The sequence below is a fragment of the Frankliniella occidentalis genome, unplaced genomic scaffold (assembly GCF_000697945.3).
Source record: "Frankliniella occidentalis isolate FOCC.00 unplaced genomic scaffold, Focc_3.1 Scaffold115, whole genome shotgun sequence".
In the NCBI taxonomy this organism is placed as follows: domain Eukaryota; kingdom Metazoa; phylum Arthropoda; class Insecta; order Thysanoptera; family Thripidae; genus Frankliniella; species Frankliniella occidentalis.
Window position 1 is genome coordinate 536,764 of NW_026267243.1, and position 5,418 is coordinate 542,181.

The 5,418-nt window shown below is 52.5% G+C and overlaps 1 protein-coding gene across 3 annotated transcripts in view; it reads right to left on the bottom strand.

Moving 5' to 3' along the window:
• The window catches only part of LOC113216584 (transmembrane protein 43 homolog), an 87,549-nt gene that overhangs the window by 21,457 nt on the left and 60,674 nt on the right, over positions 1–5,418 (bottom strand). For all 3 annotated transcript variants that reach the window (XM_052270275.1, XM_052270274.1, XM_052270273.1), the window contains exon 4: positions 2,828–2,898. The gene's annotated coding sequence lies outside the window, so the exon portion shown is untranslated. The remainder of the gene's footprint in view (positions 1–2,827; positions 2,899–5,418) is intronic.

Here is a 5,418-nt window from a genome sequence, read left to right on the forward strand (position 1 = left end):
AAAAAAAAAAAACAGCGTGCTCAATGTTTTTATAATGGTAGGACGTTGCACCTATCTGGCGGTGTAAAGGAAACTCTGCCTCTAATGCCCGATAATGCCCAAATGTCAGCAAAAGGCACTTCAATGGCAACCGATGGCAACTAATTTTGAAACCGCAAAGTCTCCAAATTTGAGATAGTACTCCGCCCGCTCCTTTTCAGTTTACAATTCTCTTTCCTGTTTCGTGTTGTGTCCCTCCGACGGGCGCGCAGCAAGCACGTAGTGCTCTCTGCTCTTCCCGCGGGTCAACGCTCCAGGACTCTCCCGGAGTCCCGCTGGAGTGGCGAGCACCAGCGCTCCCCGCCGCCTCCCCCGCTGGAGCCCGTGAGTCACCCCGCCATCACGGCCCACCGCGCGGAAGTACACTGCCCGCGAGGGTCCTCCGGCCGGCAGGTCAAGTGCGAAACACCAAGTCTTGCGGACTTACAAAGTGTTTGACTCTCGTTGAACGATTGCAAGTATTCAACTTCGCAGATATACAACTTTACAAGTGTTGAACACTTTGCAGACTTCGTTTGCGTGGTGGTGGTGGTGGTCTCACTCACAGCAATGGGGATTAAACTCACCAAAGAGAGTTTTTCTTTGTCAACGCGTTTTGTTTCCCTTTTTCCCCTACGCGCACTTCTCTCTCTCTCTCTCTCTCTCTCTCTCTCTCTCTCTCTCTCTCTCTCTCTCAGGTGACGGTGGCGCCGCCCGCGGCCGCGGCTAAAGCAAACGCGAGTTTCATGGCGGCCCACCCCGCCCCGCCCCGCCAGGGGCCAGCGGCCACCATTGTGCCGACGTCAATTACCACAATCAGGCATGTCGTAACAATTGTCGCATTACGATTGTTGGGCAGCGTGGCGTTGCGCGTGCAAGAGGAGGTTGGTGGGAGTAGGAGTGGAGAGGGGGAGGGGAGTCGTCTAAAATGGGGTATCGTGGGCGCCTTGATCGCAACAACGCACCCCGCGGAAGCGCCGGCGCGCCGCGTGGCACAGCGCGGTGCGCCGCGAGAGGTGAACGGACGGTCCTTACCGGCTGCAGCAGGGCAGGTGCCCAGCAGCTGCCACCACATGGAGCCCACTGTGCTCTTTTTGCCCCCCCTCCCCCTGCTGCTCCTCTCAAAAGTTTTCAGACTTGATACAATTTACAACAAAACTGTATACACTGTAAACGTCGCGGCCGCGTTGCTTGCCAAAATTTTGGCTTTCTTCTATAGAGATTGTCAAATGGTTGGGCCGCGTAGGATGTCAAATATTGACAATGAGAAAAGAAATGCCCAAATTATAGCAAGCAAAGCGGCGATGGCGTTCACGGTGAAAACATCGTAATTTGGTCAGCAGGGAGCAGGCATTTCCCAGTTGAAGCTCACCAGAGACGCGCACAGTAACACGGCGCGCGGTGTCATCCTGGGGGCGTCACCGCACCGGGCCCTCTTCTGTACAGGAAGGAGGGGGAGGAAAGGGCTCACCTTTTCCCCATTTTTTTCGTGTTTTTTTTTTTTCATGTAATTCGTTCCTCCTTTTTAATCCCCTTCTCACCCCTCCCCTCACCCGCGGCGGCAGGTAGTCACGCGACATAGCGCAACTCATGCCGCAGCCACACTCCCATTTTCATTATTTTCACCTCTCTCTCTCTCCCTCTCTCTCTGTTCTGGGGAAGCGTAGAGGGACGGTGCGAGCTGGCCGCGCCGCGCCACCTCTTGCGCGCAGCGTTGCCGATTCGCGCCCCGACGCGGCGATAAAAATGGCCCTAAACGTGTTAAACTAAAGCCGACGTTTTCCATTGTCGGCCAAGGGAAGAAAAACGCACAATATAAAGCTCGCTTCCCCCCAGGAAAAAAAGAAATGGGACGCACGGAGGAAGAAGGAAGAGTAAAAGAGAAGTATTTCAGCCGCAGCTTGAATGGGCTGCGCGCTGCGCCTGCCAGGAGTTCGGAGAGGAAGGGTACACTACCTGAGCCGCGGCCCTTCAGAGCGCATGTGTGACATGTTGGTAAACGGCTGGCTGTTTAAATCGACACCTATGAATCTACCCACAAAACATAGGAGAGCCATGAAAATTCGCCGTTGTTGAACCCCTTTCCAGCATACGCTCAAGCTAGGTCACTCGCTTTTAAAAAATGAAAGCTTGTTTCCGGTCAAAAATTTTGAAGAAATTCAAAACGTGATAAAGTTCATTCTGATTATAAGCATTTAGCTCAATCTTTTAAAAAGGAGACATTTTTATTTATTCTTTTTAAATCTCTCTAAAGGAGAACTTTTGGAAAATAAATTGAAACGAAAGCCTGATATGCACCAACCATTGGATCCAAAGCCCCAAAAATTGCTCGAAGTGTTTGAGAACAATCATCATTGTTCAAAAAGATCAGTGTTCTTCCACGTCAACTATGTTCGCGTGGTGGCACCTCTTGATGGGTGGTTGGTGATGTCTGGGTGATTAATTTTTTTTGCGCTTAAAATACGTTTAAATTTTATTTTTCCACCATATAAAATTAACTTTCGCGGTGGAAAAGACCACAGGACCGGCCAAGGCGGAGCTAAATTTAGATCAAAATGCGTTTCAAACGTACTTCACGTGATTTGATGTGAGGGGGTGTGTGGTTGCTCTAGTATTCTCATTCTCTAAAGCAGCAACAATCCAGATCAAGATCAAAAGATTTCAGTTGATGTAGAAAATCAAGTCAAAAGGAAAAGAAGCAGGAGTTTCCCGACTCGGCCGGGTAGCGGGCCCCCGTCCGCCCGGCCCGTTGCGCTCGGGAGAGCTGCGGGCGGCCTACCGGCCCCGGCTGACACCGCCAGAGACTCACCGTCAGCAGCAGCGGCGCCCCCGCCCCGCTGCCCATGCCGTCGTGTCGCGAGAGCAGAGCAGGCGTGCGCTCTGGTGAAGGACAAGAAAGGCGAGACAAGAGTTAGAGCTCAGAGATAAGAAGAGACTACAAGTGTGAGGGTTCATTGACAAATTTAAATTAGCGGCATGAAGTTTTCAAGCAACTCTCCGAAAGAAAAATAATCGGCAAAAGCCACTACATGTGTCATAACTGGAGGTGTGTGTTCCCGTTGTTCCGTGAAAAGGGTTCGCAGCAGAAGCGGCAAACGAATCAGTAACCATTGCCAAACAAAGAGGGGGAGGGGCGGGATCAAGGCTAAAATGTCACATTTTTCACCAAACTTTATTTTTACTTTTCAAAAACGTCTTCTTTTTTTAAGTTAGCATTACAAGCATATTAGTTCCAAAAGTTCGACAAGAACCTTAAAATACAAATACATTTGTCCGTCTACAACACTGAGCGCTGATTCTTTTGAAGTGAAGGTGCTCCGCATTGCTTTCGTTTCTTTTCCAGGGTACATATAGATGGGCAGGTGAGTAACCTCGGCGCAGGCAGCAGCAGACAGACCAACGTACCGCTCCACTCGGGGGAAGGGGAAAAGAGGGGGGAGGGCACAGAGATGGGCACTGACAGACAGCGAGAGGAAACGTTGCAGGTCCTTGCAGGGACTTCCAGGAGGTCCTCCAGGAGACCGTCGGGCGGGGAGAAGGGAGAGAAGCTGAGGTGGGTTGTTGTGTGTGTGTGAGAGAGAGATAGAGGAGGGTGAATGCCTCCTCCAATAGTCGCGGAGCAGCGGCGGGGCGTCGTGGCCAGAGCGGAATAGCAGAGCCAGGAGGGACTCGCCGCGAAGGAGAAACTCGCCGAGAGGAGGGACTAGCCGCAAGGGAACTTGCAGCGGAGGGACACGTCGAAAGGAGTGACTCGCAGTGGAGGGACTCGCCACAAGGGAACTTGCAGCGGAGATACTCGCTGAGAGGAGGGACTCGCCGAGAGGAGGGACTCGCCGAGAGGAGGGACTCGCCGAGAGGAGGAACTCGCCGCAGAGGAACTCGCAGCGAGCAGCGGCTCTGAGAGCGGCCACTTCCTTCTTTGGGCTCGCGACAGACAGTACGGCCGGGTGGCCGCGGGGTCAGCGGCGCCATGCTTGTGCTCTCCAATACCGCAACAGCAACATCTCTACCTTTCAGCGGGGATCTTTGAATGGCGCCTAGCCTATCGGCCCCCGAGAGGACACGCCGACGTTTACGTACTAACAATTTAGAACATGTACTGATTTTAATAAATGAAGAATTGGGGACCGATTTTAGTTTAAACCTGATTAATTTAATATTCGGTACAAAAGAAAAATTGCATCTAAATGCAAGTAAAGGGAATGTCATGTGTCAAGAGCCCTAAAACTATGGGTGGCGCCCAGTTGGGCGCAAGGTACACACGTGACACACACCAAGCGTCCTTGTCTGCGCCCCCCATCCCCACGCACACATGACCCAGACCCACACAACTGCTCCAGTGTGTGTGCGAGTGTGAGTGTGTGTGGGGACCGGCCCGGGTCCCCCCCCCCCCGACGCAAAAAGATTTGTTTGCTTTTCGCCGAGGTTCGTCAGGCTCCTGGGCGACGTATCGCCAAGATTCGCCGGAGGTTCGCGCCGGAGCGACCTTTGTCCGTCATCGAGTCGCTCCATGCGCGGACGAGCGACCTGAGTATGTTTTCAAGTCGCTCCGAGACGAACAGAGCGACTCCAGTACGCTTTCGGTTCACCTGGAGAGCCCCGGGTAGTCGGGGTATTTTCCTTTCCAGGAAACCCCGGCCGAGGGCTAGCGCTAATCCCTAGACCGGCGCACTTGAGAGCAGAAGAGGGGACGATGGGGCGGCCCCGGAACCCCCAGAGCCCGACGGCTCCTCTCCTCTGGACTGCACACTGCACACTTTGGCAGCTGGACACAACGACCACGTCAGTCTACATACGAGTTGAAGTCGCAGAGAGAACCCACTCGTAGAGAGAGGACGCATACCTCCGTACAACTATGCACATACGTTATATACGCACAATTTTAAGCGATATTATGCATAATTACGTACAATGTTGTACATAGTTAGGTACAAATTGTGTACGTAGGTTATGTATGTTGACAGTTGTACGTACCTACGCACAAAACAGTACATTGTCAGTCTGTGCCCGCCGCAAAATAATATAGCTTTGTGCTTTCTGCTCGCGTCGCGAAGAGGGGGACTTCAGTACGCTTTCAGGTCGCTCGCGGTTCGTCGGTAATAATCTTCTGGCCCGTAGAGCCCCGAGGCTGGTCGAGGAGGGACCCCGGTATCGGACACGGTCCCCTTACCGGCGAACTCGTGGTCTAGTGGTCAAGGCCACGGGTTCCAAACTCGGATGACCGAGGTTCGAGTCCCAGCAAAGGTAAAGTACTTTCCAATTAAATGTCATTAAATACAATAACTACGGTGAAGTAGAGGAAGAGGGTGGGGGCCAGGGAAAGGTAACAATCGATAAAAAACCATCACAAAGAAAATATTTTCCTTTTTGGCTATCGGAATACCGCTGCCTACCCGCCCC